Source organism: Scyliorhinus canicula, chromosome 23 (assembly GCF_902713615.1).
Source record: "Scyliorhinus canicula chromosome 23, sScyCan1.1, whole genome shotgun sequence".
Classification (NCBI taxonomy): Eukaryota; Metazoa; Chordata; class Chondrichthyes; order Carcharhiniformes; family Scyliorhinidae; genus Scyliorhinus; species Scyliorhinus canicula.
In genome coordinates, this window is record NC_052168.1 from 6,999,450 (window position 1) to 7,021,309 (window position 21,860).

At 49.4% G+C, this 21,860-nt stretch overlaps 1 protein-coding gene across 3 annotated transcripts in view; it reads left to right on the forward strand.

The window, feature by feature from the left end:
• Positions 1-14,604: 14,604 nt before the first annotated feature.
• tnnt1 (troponin T type 1 (skeletal, slow)) overlaps positions 14,605-21,860 on the forward strand; it is a 59,016-nt gene continuing 51,760 nt past the window's right edge. For 2 of the 3 annotated variants that reach the window (XM_038783825.1, XM_038783827.1), the window contains exon 1: positions 14,605-14,763. The gene's annotated coding sequence lies outside the window, so the exon portion shown is untranslated. Of the gene's footprint in view, positions 14,764-15,157; positions 15,177-21,860 lie in introns of those variants that run through there. The other variant, XM_038783826.1, reaches the window with a different exon arrangement.

The window sequence follows — 21,860 nt, forward strand, 5'->3', positions numbered from 1 at the left end:
CCTCCCTTCTCCCCCCCCTTCTCCCCCTCCCTTCTCCCCCCCCCAACACCCGCCCCCCCCTCGGCAGTGTCAATTTCAGCGGCCAGCTGATTGTTTCAGTGAGAGCAGCTTCCCTCTCTGGATCAAAGTGAGCCGGCCGCTGAAATTGACACTGCCCGCTGCTCTCTCCCTCCAATCCAACTTTTAAGTTTTAATGTTTCTGATTGGAGGGAGAGAGCAGCGGGCAGTGTCAATTTCAGCGGACGGCTCACTTTGATCCGGAGAGGGAAACTGCTCTCCCACTGAAACAATCAGCTGGCCGCTGAAATTGACACTGCCGGCTGCTCTCTCCCTCCAATCAGAAACATTAAAACTTAAAAGTTGGATTGGAGGGAGAGAGCAGCGGGCAGTGTCAATTTCAGCGGCGGGCTGATTATTTCAGTGAGAGCAGCTTCCCTCTCCGGAGCCGGCCGCTGAAATTGACACAACTGACAGTTGGGGTCCATCAGCCCCCCCGCGGTATATCGCGAACCGCGGTATTGCGGAGCGCGGTATAACGGGGGACTACTGTAGTGCAGTCAGGCACTTTAGGAACTTTCAAGCGGTTATTGGATAGGCACATGGAGCACACCAGAATGACAGGGAGTGGGATAGCTTGATCTTGGTTTCAGACAAAGCTCGGCACAACATTGAGGGTCGAAGGGCCTGTTCTGTGCTGTACTGTTCTATGTAACTGTTGTATAACCCCTTTTGGTGGAAATGGCTGACTCCGGATCGAGGGGGTGGGCAGGTGGGAGGCCACCAATTCCTTTTGGTCACCTGGAATGTAAGGGGGTCGATTGGCCTAGTGAAAAGGTCGAGGGTGTTTGCTCACCTTAAAAGTTTGAGTGCTGATGTGGTGTTTCTGCAGAATTGTTTACAGACCAGACAAGGTTACGGAAGGGGTAGGTGAGACACGTTTTTAGTTCGAGCTTTGATGGTGCGGCAAGTCTAATCAATAAAAGGTTAAATTTCAGTCCACTAAGAGCTTGGCGGATTACAATGGCAGACATGTGATTGTTAGTGGGTCATTGGCAGGCATCTCGGTGGTCCTGGTTAATATTTATGCTCCAAATTGGGATGATACGGGGTTTATTAACAAGCTGGTAGACAAGGATAAGAGTGGTCCTCGGGGTGAATGTACTAAATTGGGGGAAGCCTAATTGTAACAATATTAGGTGGGAACTGAAGAACCGAGATTAGGGGCGGATGTTTGAGGGTAAATCAATATCTGACATGTGGGAGGCTTTCAAATGTCAGTTGAAAGGAATTCAGGACCGGCATGTTCCTGTGAGGAAGAAGGATAAATAGGGCAAATTTCGGGAACCTTGGATAACGATATTGTAGGCCTCGTCAAAAAGAAAAAGGCTAGAAGGCTGGGAACAGACAAAGCCTGTGTGGAATATAAGGAAAGTAGGAAGGAACTTTAGCAAGGAGTCAGGAGGGCTAAAAGGGGTCACGAAAAGTCATTGGCAAATAGGGTTAAGGAAAGTCCCACGGCTTTTTACACGTACATAAAAAACAAAAGGGTAGCCAGGGAAATGGTTGGCCCACTGAAGGACCGGGGAGGGAATCGATGTGTAGAGCCAGAGGACATGGGTGAGGTGCTAAATGAATACGTTGCATCAATATTCACCAAAGAGAGGGAATTGGTGGGTGTTGAGTCTGGAGAAGGGTGTGTAGATAGCCTGGGTCACACTGAGATCCAAAAAGACGAGGTGTTGGGCGTCTTGAAAAATATTAAGATAGATGAGTCCCCAGGGCCTGACGGGATCTACCCCAGAGTACTGAAGGAGGCAAGAGAGGAAATTGCTGAGGCCATGACAGATTCTCACTGTCTTCAGGTAATGGCCCGGAGGACTGGAAAATAGCCTGTTCCTTTGTTTAAGAAGGGTAGCAAGTATAATCCAGGGAACTACAGGCCAGTGAGCCTTTAGCCAGCGGTAGGGAAATTACTGGAGAGAATTCTTCTAGACAGGATCTACTCCCATTTGGAAGCAAATGGACGTATTAGAACATAGAACATACATACATACACTGCAGAAGGAGGCCATTCGACCCATCGAGTCTGCACCGACCCACTTAAGCCCTCACTTCCACCCTATCCTCCTAACCGTTTTGGACACTAAGGGCAATTTAGCATGGCCAATCCACCTGACCTGCACATCTTTGGACTGAGGAAGGAAACCGGAGCACCCGGAGGAAACCCATGCAGACACGGGGAGAACGAGCAGACTCCGCACAGACAGTGACCCAAGCAGGGAATCGAACCTGGGACCCTGGCGCTGTGAAGCAACAGTGCTAGCCACTTGTGCTACCATGCTGCTCTTAATTAGCAACAAGCAGCACGGTTTTGTGAAGGGGAGGTCGTGTCTAACCTCAGTAACTTGATAGAGTTTTTCGAGGCGGTCTCAAAGATGATTAATGCAGGTCGGGCAGTGGATGATGTCTATATGGACTTCAGTAAGGCCTTTAACAAGGTCCCTCATGGCAGACTGGTACAAAACGTGAAGTCACTCGGGATCAGAGGTGATCTGGCAAGATGGATACAGAACTGGCTCAGTCATAGAAGGCAGAGAGTAGCTATAGAAGGGTGCATTTCTGATTGGAGGGCTGTGACTAGTGATGGCCGGCAGGGATCAGTGCTGGGACCTTTGCTGTTCGTAGTATATATAAATGATTTGGAGAAAAATGTAACTGGTCTGATTAGTAAGTTTGCGGACGACACAAAGGTTGGTGGAATTGTGGATAGCGATGAGGACTGTCCGAGGATACAGCAGGATTTAGATCGTTTGGAGACTTGGGCGGAGAGATGGCAGATGGAGTTTAATCTGGACAAATGTGAGGTGATGCATTTTGGAAGGTCTAATGTAGGTAGGGAATATACAGTGAATGGTAGAACCCTCAAGAGTATTGAAAGTCAGAGAGATCTAGGTGTACAGGTCCACAGGTCACTGAAAGGGGCCACACAGGTAGAGAAGGTAGTCAAGAAGGCATACGGCATGCTTGCCTTCATTGGCCGGGGCATTGAGTATAAAAATTGGCAAGTCATGTTGCAGCTGTATAGAACATTAGTTAGGCCACACTTGGAGTATAGTGTTCAATTCTGGTTGCCACACTACCAGAAGGATGTGGAGACTTTAGAGAGAGTGCAGAAGAGATTTACCAGGATGTTGCCTGGTATGGAGGGCATTAGCTATGAGGTGAGGTTGAATAAACTTGTTTTGTTCTCACTGGAACGATGGAGGTTGAGGGGCGACCTGATAGAGGTCTACAAAATTATGAGGGGCATAGACAGGGTGGATAGTCATAGACTTTTTCCCAGGGTAGAGGGGCCAATTACTAGGGGACATAGGTTTAAGGGGCAAGGTTTAGAGGAGATGTACGAGGCAAGTTTTTTTACACAGAGGGTAGTGGCTGCCTCGAACTCGCTGCTGGAGGTGGAAGCAGGGACGGTAGTGACGTTTAAAGGGCATCTTGACAAATACATGAATAGGATGGGAATAGAGGGATACGGACCCCGGAAGTATAGAAGAATTTAGTTTAGACGGGCAGCATGGTAGGCACAGGCTTGGAGGGCCGAAGGGCCTGTTCCTGTGCTGTACTTTTCTTTGTTCTTTGTTCTGCCAGCCTCCATTCCTGATTTGGACTTGCATCAGCTAATCTTGGGGGTGACTTAAACTGTGCTCAGGATCGTAGAACAGATCGACCCAAATCTCTGACTCCATCAGGGGTGGCAAAGTCATTGTTGGCTTCGATGGAGCAGGTGGGGAGGACAGATCCCTGGTGTTTTTTGCACCGAACGGATAAAGATTTTTCTCCCCTCTCCACCAGGTAAACTCACGTATTGACTTTTTTGTGGTGGGTAGGCCTCCACAAAAGACGGTGAAGACGGCGGAGAATTTTTCGATTGTGATTTCAGACAACGCCCCACATTTTGTGGATTTGATCAGATCCTCCCAGTTCCCGCCATGGAGGTCGGATATGGCGTTGTTGGTGGACAAACGATTTTGCGAACGCATGTCCTCCGCCATTGGGGAATGTATTAAATTTAATAAGAGGTAGTTTATCGCACCTTCTACGTTGTGGGAAGCCCTTAAAGTAGTTATCACAGGGGAGATAATTTCCTCCAAAGCACATATGGAAAGGACTGCGAGGGTGCAGCGGATGAAGCTGGTGAACTCCATCCTTGAGGTGGACCTTCAGTACTCACTTGTCCCTACCCCGGAGTTGCTGGCGAGTAAGAGAAAGCTGCAAACTCAATTTGAATTAAAACCAAGAGGTAAGGCGGGGGGGCCAGCTGCAACATTCGAGTGGGGCTTATTCTGAACAGGGGAGAAAGCCAGTCGCCTTCTAACTCATCAGCTGAGGCGGCAGGCTGCTCCCCAGGAGATTGTGCAGATAAGGGACTCGTGTAGCAGTTTGTTTTCTACCCTGCTTAAGGTCAATGCGTCTTTTGAAACATTTTATCAGGATCCCTATAGACAGGAGCCCCCGGAGGAGAGTTCGGCCATGACGGAGATTTTGATTGGGTTATCCTTCCCATTGGCGGGCGGGGGGGGGGCTCTGCTTCCATGATCCTTAAGAAGGACAAGGACCCTACAGAATATGGGTCATTTCGACCTATTTCGCTTTTGAATGCAGATGCTAAACTACTCGCAAAAGTGCTGGCACTGCTGTTGGAGTCCTAACTCCCGGTGATCTCGGAAGACCAGACAGGCTTCATCAAGGCTCGGCAATGTGTGTCGGTTATTGAAAATTGTCCTTTCCCTCTCTCCAGAGCCCTAACCGGAGGCGATTGTTTCTATGGACGCTGAAAAAGCTTTTGTTAGGGTGGAGATTCTTGAAATGTTTGGTTTTGGGCAAAAGTTTAGATCTTGGATCCGTTTACTATATATCAACCCCACTGCTAGTGTTCGCACTAATGCCTTGGGCCTGGATTATTTCCTGCTGAATAGGGGCACGTGGCAGGGATGTCCAATGTCTCCACTTCTATTTGCTCCAGCAATTGAACCGCTGGCCCACGATTGGGCCTCGCTCCATAAATTATGCTAATCTGGCGAATGGGGTCAAATCTGACTTGCAGAAGTGCGATAACCTCCCCCTGTCCTGGGCGGGCAGGGTTCAGAATATTAAAATGAATGTCCTCCCGAGTTTTTAATTCTTTTTCAGTATCTCCCCACTTTTCTCCCCAAACCCTTCTTTGACAGAGTTACCAAATTGGGGTCCTCATTTATTTGGGTGAATAAGACCCCACGGATCCCTAAGGCGTTCCTCCAGAGAGGTGGACAGTCAGGAGATCTAGCTTTGTCCAATTTGTTATTTTATTATTGGGCAGCCAATATTGAGAAAGTACTGTTGTGGCTTAGTGACCCGGGGTCCGTATGGGGGCATACGGAGGCGGGTTCTTGTCGGGGTTCTAGCCTGGGTGCTTCAGTACCTGCCTCGCTGCCGTTGTCTCCGGCAAGATTTCCTTTGAATCCGGTAGTGGTGTCCACCCTGAGAATCTGGAAGCAGTCCAGGCAGGGTTTTGAATTTAGCTCCATGTCTTTGTTGGCCCCCGGGCGTGATCCAACAGTCACGCTGCGTCCGAAAAACAGCTCGCCGCAGCGCAACGTGGCCGATAAGAGCCGAGAGACCCTGTGCCGAGGACCCGGGTTCGATCCCGCCCCCGTTCATTTCCTTTTTCAAAGAGTTAGTCACTGTCAGTTGTTAAGGGGGTTTTAGTTTAATGTCGTGGCCGGGAGGGTGTTTAAGATTGGATGTGATCTTGATTGATGATTGGGTTCTTTTTACATTGTCACTTGAAGCATCTGTTTTATATTAAACTGTTTACAATGAAAAAGTTTTCAATAAAAATATTTTTGAAAAGAAGCAAGTGGGGCATGCCCTTTCTCTGGTTTCTTGGATGGATTAATGAGAGTTATTGCAACCTTGGTATATGCCTCTGCCAAACAGCCATTCCTTCTGGTCGGGCCCAGACCGAATAGCAGCAGGCTATTCACCATAGGAGGGCATCGCAGCAGAAGATTAGCAATGAAAATATCAACTGACTTTTCCATCTCTAATCCAGAGGACAGGGGTTAACTGTAGACCCCCAGTTGTTGCTGCAGTTGTGATCAATACTGACAGCAATTGAACATTGGACTGTATCGGCTGCCCTTGCAGCGCTGTCACCCACAGAGGAAAGCAGTCTGATGGCGATCGGGTAATATTTGATAATGGGCTTCAAGAATAGAGGCAGAGAGTATAAGAGACAAAAGATTATGCTAAACTTATAATGACACTGGTCAACCTCAGCTGAAATGCTGCCCAAATCTGGGCACACACACACACACACACGCGTTAGGAAGGAAATGAAGACTTTGGCATGGTGACAGGAGAGATTTTAGTAGAATAGGTTTAGAGGCAGCAGGGTAGCATGGTGGTTAGCATAAATGCTTCACAGCTCCAGGGTCCCAGGTTCGATTCCCGGCTGGGTCACTGTCTGTGCGGAGTCTGCACGTCCTCCCCGTGTGTGCGTGGGTTTCCTCCGGGTGCTCCAGTTTCCTCCCACAGTCCAAAGATGTGCGGGTTAGGTGGATTGGCCATGCTAAATTGCCTAAAATAGTAAGGTTAAGGGGGGGAGTTGTTGGGTTACGGGTATAGGGTGGATGCGTGGGTTTGAGTAGGGTGATCATTGCTCGGCACAGCTGTACTGTTCTAAATTCTAAAGGTGAGGAATTACAGTGGAAAAATCACCCGGAGTAGCTGAGGTTGTTCCCTTGAAGCAGGGAGGGCTAAGGACTGCTGTGACAGAAGCGTTAAAATCACGAAAGGCTTTGGAGGGGGTAAATAAAGAGAAGCTGTTTCTGGTGGCTGAAGGTGGATAACCCAGCAGGCACAGACTTAAACAATTTTGCCAAAATTGAACAATCTTGAGTCCAGACTCGCTCATGTGGAGTAGCCACTTGGATGTGCAGTGGAGGGCTGCTGACGTCCATCGAGCTATACCCGAGTAGGCGTTGTGGACTTTAAAACAGGAGAGAAGAAAATTGGCAGGGGGGGGGGTGAGGAAAGGAGGGCAAAACTCTCATCAAACATGTAGCTGATTTGTACTTGACCTGTTGCACGACCAATGAAATTGAGTTGGCATGAACATTTAGAACAGAAGTCATGCACATTTTAACACAAGACAAATTGCCCTCACCACGAACCTTTCTCGCCCATTGCATCTAATCCTTTATAATCCATTGTGTGGTGTTTCATCCAGTTTCAGCTCTTGTCTGTCAGCCCACATTAATCCGTTTGTTGGCTCAATATAAAAATACCCTGCACCTGTTTGAAATGTCCGTGATCCAACTCACTGGCCAGAAATAACATCTTATTGTGTTAACCAAGATGCAGAGTTGACTCCTTTTAAAGTTGAAACCTCAAAGGGAACTATTTCTATCAGAGGGCTGGGATCGTGGTGTCATCGCTTTCAGTGAGAGATACAACAAGAAGCTCCCTCAACTGCCAATTGGATAAATGCCGCAACTAGCGCAGCATTTCTGGGGGCCACATTGGTTACCTCTGTTGCTTCACAGCTCCAGAGTCCCAGCTTCGATTCCCGGCTTGAGTCACTGCCTGTGCAGAGTCTACACATTCTCCCCATGTCTGCATGGGTTTCCTCCGGGTGCTCTGGCTCCCTCCCACAATCCAAAGAACAGGTTAGGTGGATTGGCCGTGCTAAATTGCCCTTGGTGTCCAAAAAAGGGTTAGATGGGGTTAAGGGGATAGGGTGGGGGTGTGGGCTTAGATAGGGTGATCTTTCCAAGGACCTGCGCGGACTCGATGGGCCGAATGGTCTCCTTCTGCACTGTAAATTCTATGATCTACAATTAAGCCATCGGGTTCAGGCAGTGGGCATTCAAGGGGGTTGTTCCGCCTGACTACCCCTCTCTTGCAGCTATATTTGTGGCTGGTATCCTTGGAGAGGGAGCATGCAGTGTCCGCTGGCACGACCAAGACTTTCCATGCTCGGTGGGCACCACAGAGGCTGGGGTGCTTTATTGACCCCTTTCATCATATTTTTGATGTGGAGATGCTGTCATTGGACTGGGGTGAGCACAGTAAGAAGTCTTACAACACCAGGTTAAAGTCCAACATGCTTGTTTCAAACACTAGCTTTCGGAGCACTGCTCCTTCCTCAGGTGAACGACCAGTTGAACCAGTAACATTCCTCGTCACAATGGACGTCTCGGCACTCTACACCAGCATCCCCCATGACGACGGCATTGCTGCAACAGCCTCAGTACTCAACACTGACAACTGCCAATCTCCAGATGCAATTCTGCGACTCATCCGCTTCATTCTGGGGTCACAACGTCTTCACCTTCAACAACATGTTCTTCATCCAGACGCACGGAACAGCCATGGGGTTCAAATTCGCATCTCAATAGGCCAACATCTTCATGCACAAGTTTGAACAAGGCCTCCTCACCGCACAGGACCTTCAACCAAAGTTATACATCGATGTTTTATTTTTGTTTTGACGTTTTAAGTTTCCTTTGACCATGGGTTTGAAAATGACTGTGCAAGAGAGTGTTCTGCAAGCAAGACTTGTTTTACTACTGCTCCTGTTTTCATAGTTATTACTGTTGTTGTGAAACTTCATTATCTATTTATATGAAGAAGTTCCTTCTTTTAAGCAATACATTCAACATACTTTGTGGTCCAAAGTTACACAGCCCGACTGCCTGCTTTGGTGTAAAAAGTCTCATCACACTCCTTCGAAGAAGACGAGCAGGAGGGTTATTCCCTGGATCCTGGAAAATATTTATTCCTCAATAAACATCACACAAGAAAACAAAAACCAGACGATCGAGTCACATCACATTGCTGTTTGTGGAAGCCACAAATTAACTGTCATGTTTCCTACATTACAACAGTGATGATTTATTTTTTTAAATAAATTTAGAATGCCCAATGCATTATTTTCCAATTAAGCAGCAGTTTAGCATGGCCTATCCACCTACCCTGCACATCTTTGAATATTAATGTAAGCCTACTTGTGACAATAAAGATTATTATTATTACTCTGCCACTCAATTTCTCGGTCCCAAGTGGATAACTTCACATTTATCCACATTTGCTGCACCTGGGACCTATTTTGCCCGCTCACTCAACTCGTCTAAATCGCCTCTTGACATCATCCTCACCATTCACACTCCCACCAGGTTTTGTGTCATCAGCAAACCTGGAAATATTACGTTTGGTTCCTTCTTCCAAATCATTTAGGTATGCCAAACGGTGCCACAGGGGGAAGAGTGAACGGGTTAATTGGCAAGCGAAGAGGTTTTTGAAAGTCTGGAGAAGGGTGAAAATGAATGGATGAAAAGCAGCACCGTGAGATAATGATGTCAGCGAACGAACATAAGGGGCTAACGAGAGCCAAGTAAAGTGGCGCAAACGCCAAAGCTCCAGACGAAGATAATATTTAGAAAATGAAAAGGCCGGATGTGCTACAATTCCTGAAAAATGAACAGGCAGGGCAAAGTACAGGACCAGCCCCCCCATCTTCACCACCTTACCTCTCCCCATCAGAATGGTATTCTGAGGAAGTGTCTCCGCCAACTTGCCAAACCTACCTACAGTCTTAGAGCTAAGAAGAACGAGAGGCGATTTCAATGAAACGTGTAGGGCGGGATTCTCCGTCCCGTGGCGCACGTTTTCCAGTGTGGCGAGCCCCCACCGGCAGCAGGATCCTCCGTCCCGGCAGCTGGCCAATGGGGTTTCCCATTGTGGGCACCCCCGCCATCGGGAAGTCCGGCGGCGTGAGCACACTGCCTGTGAAGCGGAGGAGCCCGCCGACGGAGAATACAGCCCATAATTTTTTAATAAAAGGAAAATCATAGAATTTACAGTGCAGAAGGAAGCCATTCGGCCCAGCGAGTCTACACTGGCCCCTGAAAGCACACCTCCACCCTATCCTTGTAACCCCACCTAACCTTTTTTGGACACTAAGGGCAGTTTAGCCTGGCCAATCCACCTAACAGCACATCTTTGGACTGTGGGGGGGGGGGGGGAATCGGAGCACCCGGAGGAAACCCACGCAGACACGGGGAGAACGTGCAAACTCTGCACAGATAGTGATCCGAGCTGAAAAGCGAACCCGGGTCCCGGGTGGGAGGATTAAATAACAAAGATGTCATAGAATAAAAGGCAATGGGGATGTTTCCCACAACCATCAGCATTGGTCTAGAGTGACTGACAATGGTGGAATATGGAACTGAATGCTTAATGGATGATTTTTTTTTGAAGGAGGTCTTGACATATTGGGAGAGTGATTCACAAAATATGAAGGCCGGAATTCTCCTGCCATTGGGATGCTGTGTTCCTGCCAGCAAAGCACCCCCCTCCCCCACACTTTCCCACGGGTCACCCGGTGCATGGGGTGACATTATTGGGAAAATCCAGCCCAGCTTCCTGAATGGAGGCATTGAATGCAAAAGCATGGAAGTTATGCTGAACCTTTATAAAGTTTGGTTCGTCCCCAAGTAAAGTATTGTGTCCAGTACTGATTAGAAAACTTTAGGAAAGATGAGAGGGTCTCAGAATACTACAGTGCAGAACAGGCCCTTCAGCCCATCGAGTCTGCACCAACGCATGAAAGGCCCTGACCTGCCCACCTAATCCCATTTGCCAGCACTCGGCCCATAGCCTTGAATGTTATCATAGATTATCATAGAATTTACAGTGCAGAAGGAGGCCATTCGGCCCATCGAATGTTATCATAGATTATCATAGAATTTACAGTGCAGAAAGAGGCCATTCGGCCCATCGAGTCTGCACCAGCTCTTGGAAAGAGCACCCTACCCAAGGTCAACACCTCCACCCTATCCCCATAACCCAGTAACCCCACCCAACGCTAAGGGCAATTTTGGACTCTAAGGGCAATTTATCATGGCCAATCCACCTAACCTGCACATCTTTGGACTGTGGGAGGAAACCGGAGCACCCGGAGGAAACCCACGCACACAGGGGGAGGATGTGCAGACTCCTCACAGACAGTGTCCCAAGCCGGAATCGAACCTGGGACCCTGGCGCTGTGAAGCAATTGTGCTATCCACAATGCTACCATGCTGCCCTATGACGTGCCAAGTGCTCATCCAGGTACTTTTTAAAGGATGTGAGGCAACCCACCTCTACCACCCTCCCAGGCTGTGCGTTCTAGATCGTCACCACAATCTGGGTAAATAGGTTTTTCCTCAAATACCCCCTCAACCTCCCACACCTCACCTTGAACCTGTGTCCCCTCGTAACTGATCCTTCAACTGAGGGAAACAGCTGCTCGCAATCCACCCTGTCCATGCCCCTCGTAATCTTGTCCACCTCAATCAGGTCACCCCTCAGTCTTCTCTGCTCCAGCGAAAACAACCCAAGCCTATCCAACCTCTCTTTATAACTTGAATGTTCCATCCCAGGCAACATCCTGGTGAATCGCCTCTGCACCCCCTCCAGTGCAATCACATCCTTCATATGATGTAGCGACCAGAATTGGACACAGTACTCCAGTTGTGGCCTCACCGATGGTCCTTGATTGGGGGTCCAGAAGAGATACACCCAGAATGGTTCCATCGGCGGGGAGTTTTGGTTTTAGAAGGTTCTTCTTGGATAAAGGAAATTTGCTGGAGATTCGACAGCAGATTATGAGAGAGTGGATGTTTTTAAAAAAATATTTTGGGGGAATATTGTTGTGGGGAAGTATTGAATCCTCAGAGTGATACATCGGCTTTTGAAGCAAAACTACAAATGTAACAATGTACGCAACTACCAGTGAGTAAATGCTTGCCATAAAATGCAGAGGTGACTAAGCCAATTAGAGGTTAAGCAGTAGACCACAAACTGAAGACACTAATTGCTGGTATAAAATACAGAGGTGGCGCGTCAATCAGCGACCAGGGCTACATGCTACGAGATGGACCATAATGAGGGAGGCAGCCCCCCCCCCCCCCCCCCCCGCCCCAAAGGTTCTACGGGGAAAGGCCACCGTCTGACCCCCCCCCCCCCCCCCACCACCACCATAGTACACCGAGTGGCCGTAAACCGTGTAAAACCCCTGTACATACCAGAGAATGTTTGACACGGAATACCTTTTGCAACAATAATAAGCTTTATGATTGTCACAAGTAGGCTTGCATTGGGCGGCACGGTGGCGCAGTGGTTAGCACTGCTGCCTCACGGCGCCGAGGTCCCATGTTTGATCGCAGCCCCGAGTCACTGTCCGTGTGGAGTTTGCACATTCTCCCCGTGTCTGCGTGGGTTTCGCCCCCACAACCCAAAAGATGTGCAGGGTAGGCGGATTGGCCACGCTAAATTGCCCCTTAATTGGGAAAAATGAAGTGGGTACTGTAAATTTATTTTTAAAAAAGGAAAAATTAGGCTTACATTCACACTGCAATGAAGCTACTGTGAAAAGCCCCTAGTCGCCACACTCCGGCGCCTGTTCGGGTTCACAGAGGGAGAATTCAGAATGTCCAATTCACCTAACAGCACGTCTTTCGGGACTTGTGGGAGGAAACCGGAGCACCGGGAGGAAACCCACGCAGACACGGGGAGAATGTGCAGATTCCGCACAGACAGTGACCCAAGCCGGGAATTAAACCTGGGACCCTGGCGCTGTGAAGCAACAGTGCTAATCACTTCCGCACCTTTAAGTGCAATGAGGCACCTCAGCTTCCCACATACTGCATTGAAAGAAATTGATCTGTTTTGCCCTTTAGGTCATGTCAAATTTGAATGGTTGGCGCAGCACGGTGGCACAGTGGTTAGCACTGCTGCCTCACGCCGCCGAGTTCCCAGGTTCGAATCCCGGCCCTGGGTCACTGTCCATGTGGAGTTTGCACATTCTCCCTGTGTCTGCGTGGGTTTCGTCCCCACAACCCAAAGATGTGCAGGGTAGGTGGATTGGCCACGCTAAATTACACCTTAATTGGAAAAAATGAATTGGGTACTCTAAATTTATATATTTTTTAAACACACACAAAAAAAATTTGAATGGTTGCGCGATATACTTTTACCAGTTTTATGAATAAATGTATTTTTTGGAAACAGACTGGAAGTATCCACAAAACACTTGTGGGGAAAGCTGTGGCTGCTGGGGAGGGGGGCAAATAAACAAAGCCATTCTGGAACGAGGTTGTTCTCTGAGAAACAGGCAGGGTGGCTTAAGAGGCACTTTGATGAAGGGATCATGTGGAGAAGGTAGCGGGAACTGATTCCGAAAATGCAGAGGCAAGAGGGGATACATCGGAGGAGAGAAGGTTTCGGAAGCTAATTGGAGTTAGGGAGCAAGCAAATTGGCAAACACTACTGCTTCGGCATAAGAATGAAATGGTTTTGTGCAATTGTATGTCTGCTATTTTGGTGGAGGTATTAATCTGTTTAACTTAAATGAGGTAATTCTTCCATTAAAATCGTGGAGTGAGGGGAGCTTCACAAAAGTCTGCTGATATCAACATCAATAATTATGTGGCCGGTTCACAACTCTCCCAACACCAGACTGCTGCTTCGGTGTTGGTTATTCAGTTAGCTGGAGACTGGAATGATGTAGGCCTTCTGTCTAATTCTGGCTTGAAATAGTTTGGGAGATACATACCTGCTGTGAAAGAACAGGGACAGATCTTCTCTCCAGGCTGAGAGACCCTGGTCTCCTTCTCCACCTCTTTGGAAATTCCTGCCTTTCTAAATTTACCTCCACCTTTCCCCTTTGTTCAGTTGCTCCCCTCTTTCTTCACAGCGCCAGGGTCCCAGGTTCGATTCCCCGCTGGGTCACTGTCTGTGCGGAGTCTGCACGTTCTCCCCGTGTCTGCGTGGGTTTCCTCCGAGCGCTCCGGTTTCCTCCCACAGTCCAAAGACGTGCAGGGTTAGGTGGATTGGCCGTGATAAATTGCCCTTAGTGACCAAAAAAGGTTAGATGGGGGTTATTGGGTTACAGGGATAGGGTGGAAGTGAGGGCTTAAGTGGGCCGGTGCAGACTCGATGGGCCGAATGGCCTCCTTCTGCACTGTATGTTCTATGTTCTCTCCTGGTACAGATAATATTCTTTATTATTGTCACAAGTAGGCTTACATTTACACAGCAATGAAGTTACTGTGAAAAGCCCCTAGTCGCCACACTCCGTCGCCTGATCGGGTACACAGAGGGAGAATTCAGAATGTCCAATTCACCTAACTACTCAACCTCCCCTTCTACAGATGCTTACCCCACCCTCCCCCCCCTTCCCCAAATTTGTACAAATGACTTATTTTCAGCTATACACAAACATTTTTTCACTTCTCCCTCCCCCCCCACACCTCACACAATACCTTCCCCTCTATCTGACAGATCTGTACCTCACCCGGAATAAGCATCTTGTGAAAGCCAGAAGTATGATATTTTAGGAGCAATAATGTGCAAGTAACAAAATCCACACATTCAGTGGAATATTTCTGCCTCACGTTGATGCCAAATATATAGCAAGGTTTTCCCTTTGTTATCTCTCGCCACCTCCACATGAACGTAATTTATTCTTCTCGAATGTGTTATCCTATTTAAAGGCACACCCTTAATTTCCCTTTAGTTCTTCTATGCAAAGTGGCTGGCCAAATAAAGAGGGAGTATCGGATTTCCCAGAATAGCCTGTCTCCTGATTTCCATCATCTCCTCACTCTCTAACAGACACAGGAGGCATTCACGTCTCTCTCTCTCTCTCTCTTTCTCTTCTTTCGCCAAGTCTCTCAGGTAAGGCCGGGCAGTTTGTTTAATCGAGTTCTCCCAGCCCAACTATTATAGTGACTGAAGACAGATGCTTCAATCCCCATTTCCCCTCTTGCCCTGTGACTTCCATTTGGAAACTTGAGTGTGATCCAGCAGTAGTGGGGCCACACTCTGCACCCAAGATCAAAGGAATAGATACTAAAATTGATAGCGGGACTTCAGCACGAGGGACAGATCCGAGTGAGGAGTGCGTTTGATCTGTAAGACTCCGACAAGCCTCTATTTAATTTAATAAATTGGAGCGACTTTATCTCGAAGTGCAGTGGGTCCAAATAGATCATGTTTTGAAATTACAAAGTTTAATTGTAGAGGGTAAGTCTTCACCCTTTGCTGATTGAGATCACTGCAGTTTATGGACAACAACTCGGATCTGCTTGGTGAGGATAACGTGTAACTTTTTAAAAAAAATTTAGATTACCCAATTATTTTTTCTATTAAGGCGCAATTTAGCGTGGCCAATCCACCTACTCTGCACATTTTTGGGTTGTGGGGGCGAAACCCACGCAGACACGGGGAGAATGTGCAAACTCCACACGGACAGTGACCCAGAGCCGGGATCGAACCTGGGACCTCAGCGCCGTGATGCGGTTGTGCTAACCACTAGGCCACCGTGCTGCCCTGGATAACGTGTAACTGAGCTGTACTCAGGGCAGGGTCATCCAATTCAAGCTCAGTGGCTTGATCTCGGCCCAGGGTATGAGTGAAGAAGCCGCAATTAGCGCCAATATAATTAGAGAGCAGAGAAAAACCAGGGCAGACACAATCGCAACCGGTTACCTTCCATATGGAAGGTTACCGACTGCGGGTGTGCGGATAGCGAGTGAGGATTGAGCTCCACTGCGATGCCCCTGTTGTCAAATAGCTCACTGGCACCCGCTGTCCCAGCTCATTCATAAAGAACAGCAACTCAGGCGAGGCCAATGGTGACAGGAGAGAAAATGATTGCAGAAGGAAGACAGGGACAGCGCCAGAAAGAATTTTCCTAATCCCCTTTCATTGAGAAAATTAGGTAATTACCAAGCTCAGTTTTTGTATCCCTTGAATATTGGGCACGCGATCTATTTCAGTAAGGCTGCGTTTGCCCATCGTCTGGGATTATAGTCTTTGTTTTGAGTGTTCAGGTCATGTTCAGGTCAGTGTCTTGTTCCAAATTGTTCTAATACTTGATATTACTCCCTGACTTAAACAGCGTGGTGTTGGAATTAGCTGAGAGTGTTTAGCACTGCTGCCTCACCGCGCCAGGATCCCGGGTCCAATTCCGGCCTCGGGTGACTGTGCGGAGTTTGCACTTTCTCCCCGTGTCTGCGTGGGTTTCCTCCCACAGTCCAAAGATGTACAGGTTAGGTGAATTGGCCCTGGTCAATTGCCCTTTAGTGCCCAAAAGGTTATGTGGAGTTACGGGGATGGGGGGGGGGGGGGGGGGGGGGGGGGGGGGGGGGGGATTGGGGCCTAGGTGGGGTGCTCTTTCGGAGGATTGGTGCAGACTCGATGGGCCAAATGGCCTCCTTCTGCACTGTAGTTATTCTATGATCGTGGAGATGGAAAGCGTGTCAGGCATTGTAAGCTAGTTTGACATGCGTGTGTTAGGAACATGGCTCACAAAATCAGCAATAACAACAACAATACGAGGCATTTATGTAGCCCCTAAGCTTCGCTGGGTACTTTTCAGGAGTGCGATCAGTCAAAGGTTGGCACCAGGCCAAAGAAAGGGACGTTAGGACAGGCGAGGAACATCTTGAAATGAAATGAAATGAAAATCGCTTATTGTCACAAGTTGGCTTCAAATGAAGTTACTGTGAAAAGCCCCTAGTCGCCACATTCCGGCGCCTGTTTGGGGAGGCTGTTACGGCAATCGAACCATGCTGCTGGCCTGCCTTGATCTGCTTTCAAAGCCAGCGATTTAGCCCTGTGCTAAACCAGCCCCTTGGTCAACGAGGTGGCTTTTAAGGGAGCTCTTGGAGGAGGAGGGGCAGATGGAGAGACGGAGAGCTGAGGGCTTCGAAGGCTTAAGGCACAGCTAGCTATGGTGGGGCGAGAGAAGTGAGGTGCGTTAGAGACCAAATCAGGAGGAAAACAGAGTTCTCTGCGGCTTGTGCGGCATAAGAAGTTACAGAGATAGGGAGGGCCGAGGCCATGGGGAGGTGGAGGTGGATTTAAATGTGAGGAACGTGCAAATTATGAATTTCCTTCTTCTTGAGTGTTGTTAATCTCGGAGCTAAAACTATGTCCACAGCCAGGAGCTCTGGCTGAGTCCTCTACTGAACATGTGAAATCGCTATTTATTTTACACTTTATTTGTACTGGAGTCAGTAACCAGTTTCAAGGATGGAGATAAGTACTTCAGATAATTAGGAAAGTCAGTATTAGTATTGCTTTTTGACTGAAGGATATTTTTACATCGGTATTTCCATTACTGTGTTCTTTATATGGTCACACATTGACACCCGGGTCTTCCTCACGGGGCTGTGTTTATAACTTGCCTCAGATGAGCAGGATGAATGTCCCCTCTTTCTAATGGTGTGAAATTCAGCGCAGTCTCAATCCTGTTCCTCAATGTTGTGGATTATTAACTAAATTTATTATTATTTATTATTAACTAAATTATCTTATTAACTAAAGTTTACAACTTCAGACAAAAGGGTAAAGCTTCCCATAATGTTGCTCGCTTGCTCGAGGGTTGTATTGCTGCCAGTCTTAGAAGATTAAGGGGTGATTGAATTGAGGTGAATAAGGTGATTAAAGGATTTTTGAAATTCTTTCGAGGGATGTGGACGTGGCTGGCCAGGCCGGTATTTATTGCCCATCCTTAATTGCCCCTCGAGAAGGTGGTGGCGAGCCATCTTCTCGAAACCCTGCAGTCTGCATGGTTGTAGGTTCACCCACAGTGCTGTTAGGCAGGGAGTACCAGGATTTTGACAGTGAAGGAATGGCCGACATATTTCCAAGTCAGGGTGGTGAGCGGCTTGGAGGGGAACTTGCAGATGGTGGTGTTCCCCATGTATCTGCTGCCCTTGTCCTACCAGATGGTAGAGGTTGCGGGTTTTGAAGGTGCTGTTGAAAATGAAATGAAATGAAATTAAAATGAAATGAAATGAAAATCGCTTATTGTCACAAGTAGGCTTCAAATGAAGTTACTGTGAAAAGCCCCTAGTCGCCACATTCCGGCGCCTGTTCGGGGAGGCTGATATAGGAACAGGCGCCGAAATGTGGCGACTAGGGGCTTTTCACAGTAACTTAATTTGAAGCTACTTGTGACAATAAGGAACTTTTTTTTTAAAAAAAATTTTTAAGGGCAGCACGATGGCGCAGTGGGTTAGCACTGCTGCCTCACGGCGCCGAGGTCCCAGGTTCAATCCCGGCTCTGGGTCACTGTCTGTGTGGAATTTGAACATTATCCCTGTGGGTTTTGCCCCCACAACCCAAAGATGTGCAGGGTAGGTGGATTGGCCATGCTAAATTGCCCCTTAATTGGAAAAAATGAATTGGGTACGCTAAATTAAAAAAATAAAAATAAACTCTGGTAACTCTGTGTGGAGTCTGCACTTTCTCTCCATGTCTGCGTGGGTTTCCTCCGGGTGCTCCAGTTTCCTCCCACAGTCCAAAGTTGTGTAGATCAATCAAAGATGTGGATTGGGCCATGATAGATTGTCCCTTGATGTACAGGGCGTGCAGGTTAGGTTTCGGGGAGAGGGTGGGGTGAATTGGAGGTGGGGGATGGATCTGGGTGGAGTGCTCTTTCCGCGGGTTAGTGCTGACTCGATGGGACGAATGGCCTCCTTCTGCACTGTAGGGATTCTGTGATTCTATTCTATGACCCTGCCTGGGGAAGACAATTCCGCAAACTAACAACCCTGATACAAGAAATTCTCGCTCCGCATTAAAAGGGAGACCCCTCGGATTCTTCGTAAACCGGCAGGGTGGGCAACTCCGACGGGAAGGAGTGGCGTGAACCACTCCGGCGTCGGGCCACCCCAAAGGTGCGGAGTTCTCCGAACCTTCAGGGGCTAGGTCAGCACCGGGGTGGTTTGCGCCAGCTGGCGCATAAGGGGCTTGACGCCACGCCAACCGGCGCCGAAGGGCCTCCGCCGGCCAGCGCGAGTTGGCGCATGCGCGGGAGCACCAGCGTGTGCTGGCGTCATTCCAGTGCATGCGCAGCGGGGGTCATCTCCGTGCTGGCTATTGTGGATCGTTACACCGGCCGACGCGGAGGAATAGAGTGCCCCCACGGCAGAGGCCCGCCCGCGGATCGATGGGCCCTGATCGCGGGCCAGGCCACCGTGGGGGTACTCCCGGGGCCTGATCCCCCGCGCCCCCCCCCCCCCCCCCCCCCCCCCCACCCCCTGGAGGCCGCCTGTGGAGCCAGGCCCAGCCGGCAAATACCTGTCGTAACATACGCCGGCGGGACCCTCCGAAAACGGGCGGCCACTCGGCCCATCACGGGCCGGAGAATCGCCGGGGAGGGCCACTGCCAGCGGACGCCGACCAGAGCGGTGCGATTGCCGCCCCTGCCAAATCCCCGGCGCCGGAGAATTCGGCAGCCGGCGGGGGCGGGATTTACACCGCCCCCCCCTCCGGCGATTCTCCGACCCGGCCGGGGGGGGGGGTGTCAGCGAATCCCACCCCAGATTTATAAACTGTACCCCCGGTTCCACATTCCCTCAGGCGAGGAACTATTCTCTCAGCGTCTACCCTGTTAAGCTCCCTCAGATCTTAAATGTTTCAATAGTACCACTCATTCTTCTAAACTCCAATCAGTATGGACCCAAACCGTGCACTGAGCTGTTTCTCCAACGCCTTGTATTGTTGTAAAAAGACTTCCCTACTTTTACACTCAATTGCCCCTTGCATAAAGGCCAAAATTCCATCTGTCCTCCCAATTACTTGCCGTTTTGCACGTTAACGTCTTGTGATTCGTGTATAAGAACACCCAGATCCCTCTGTACTGCCGCAATCTGCTGTCTCCTTCATGTAATTTTCGGCTCTTCTGCTCTCCGTGCCAAAATGGACAAGCTCACATTTTCCCACATTACACTCCATCTGCTGTGCAGAGAGCCTGGCTAACAATGATTGCGAAACAGCAGCTGGTGCCATAGGTGGTCCACAGACTGACGTCTCCCTTGCCCCAACCCAGCACTTCACAGAGAGCTGCAACGAGGAACTTTTGCTTTCAGATGGCGTTGAACTTGCTTCCTTGAGAGTTTTTTTCTTTATTTTTATAAATTTAGAGCACCCAATCATTTTTTTTTTTCTCCAATTAAGGGACAATTTAGTTTGACAAATCCACCTACCCTGCACATCTTTGGGTTGTGGGGGTGAAACCCACGCAGACACAGGGAGAATGTGCAAACTCCCCACGGAGAGTGACCCAGGGCCGGGATTCGAACTCGGGACCTCTGCACTGTGGCTGCAGTGCTAACCACTGTGCCACCGTGCTGCTCCGTTCCTTGAGAGTTAATGGAATATCTATACTTGTTCTGGCACAGGCTGGTGTTTAATGCAGCCCTTTGTCATCTCAATGCTTCAAAATAGGTTGGAGCAAGTACACCGCACCCTTTGAGATGTTGGGCTGGATTCTACACCCATCCACGGCAGCGAGATTCTCCGAGCCCGCTGAGTGCCAAATTCCCGTCCTCGCCAGCAATGGTAGCAGGGCGGACTCGCGACGGAGAATCCCGGCCATTGTATAGTTAACTCAACCATAAATTTAGTTCCCAAAGTTATCCCTTCAGATTTATTCGGCATCTTTCATGAACTCAAGATGTACCAAAGCGCTTTACAGCCAAAGAAACATTGAGAGGTGTAGCCATCGTTGTAATGTGGGAAACGAGGCAGGCAATCTGCGCACAGCAAGATCCCACAAACAGCACTGGGATAATGACCCAGATACCTGAAGAATAAATGTTGTGTGGGACACCAGAGATCAATCCCCTACTCTTCGTCTTGGCACCTTTCCTATCTGCCTGGAAAGTTTAAGATCCCACCCGAAAGATGGCGCCTCTGACAGTCTAGCACTCCCACAGCGCTGCATTGGGAGTATCAGCCCTAGTGTTCCATTGGAGGAGGCAGACAGGGCCACCGCTTAATGTCTGACCCGATGGAGGGTAACTCCAACAGTGCAGCATTCCCGCTGTCAAACGAGATTGAAGCTGACGGTCGGCGCAAATGGCGACGGCAGCTGTGGGCAGGAATCAGTCACCATGGCAACATGCGGTTTCCAAAGCTGACATCAGCCCCGGAAACCAGGGGCTGCATTCTCCCAAAATGGGGATCTGTCCCCCACGCCGGCGTAAACACGTTGGCATTGCACTCCCCAGTTTCCTGCAAAAAAAATAAAAGTCGATTCAGTTACCTGCAGGGGGCTAGCAGGGCACCCGGGGAGCTTCACCTTGGACCGTGGACCAACGCCAACAAACTAGACGCTCCTCCCCCCCACCCCCGATCCACCGCGTGGACGAGGAGCCTCCCGGTCCAATTGCTTTACTGGCTGTGCACCCCTGCCACCGGTGCCCAATCCACCCGCTCCCCACCAGGCCGGCGGCGGACTGAGTCCCGACCGGCCGTACGACATTAGTTCCACGCCGTCGCGAACTCGGACGGTCGAGAGCGGAGAATCACTGGGCGGGCCTCTGACAATGCCCCCCACCCCCACCCCCCTCCCCCCCTCCCTCCCAGCCGCGGGGAGTAACTCGCGAAAACGACGATTCCCGGGTCCCGGAGAACCGGCGGACCGGCGCCGGGCCCGATTTCGGCGCGGAAGCCGATGTTCCGCCCCCCCGCCCCGGCGCCAAACGCGATTTCGGGCGGGGCTGCGGAGAACCCAGCCCCAGGAGTCAGCAGAGATGGGAGAACATTTCAGAGCAGCTTAGAGAACGAAAGAGAGAATATTAAGCAGGAGATGGAGAAATGAAGGAGAGGAACTGAGAGCCCAATTCAAGGGTGAGGGGTTTTTGGGAGGCTTTTCAAGGAAGAAAGCGAAGACACAGAAAAGTGTTTTGAAAGCGTTTAGATGTCAGGGGCACAGTGGTTGAGTGTTTGGTCACTCATGCTAGAGTGAAGCAGGT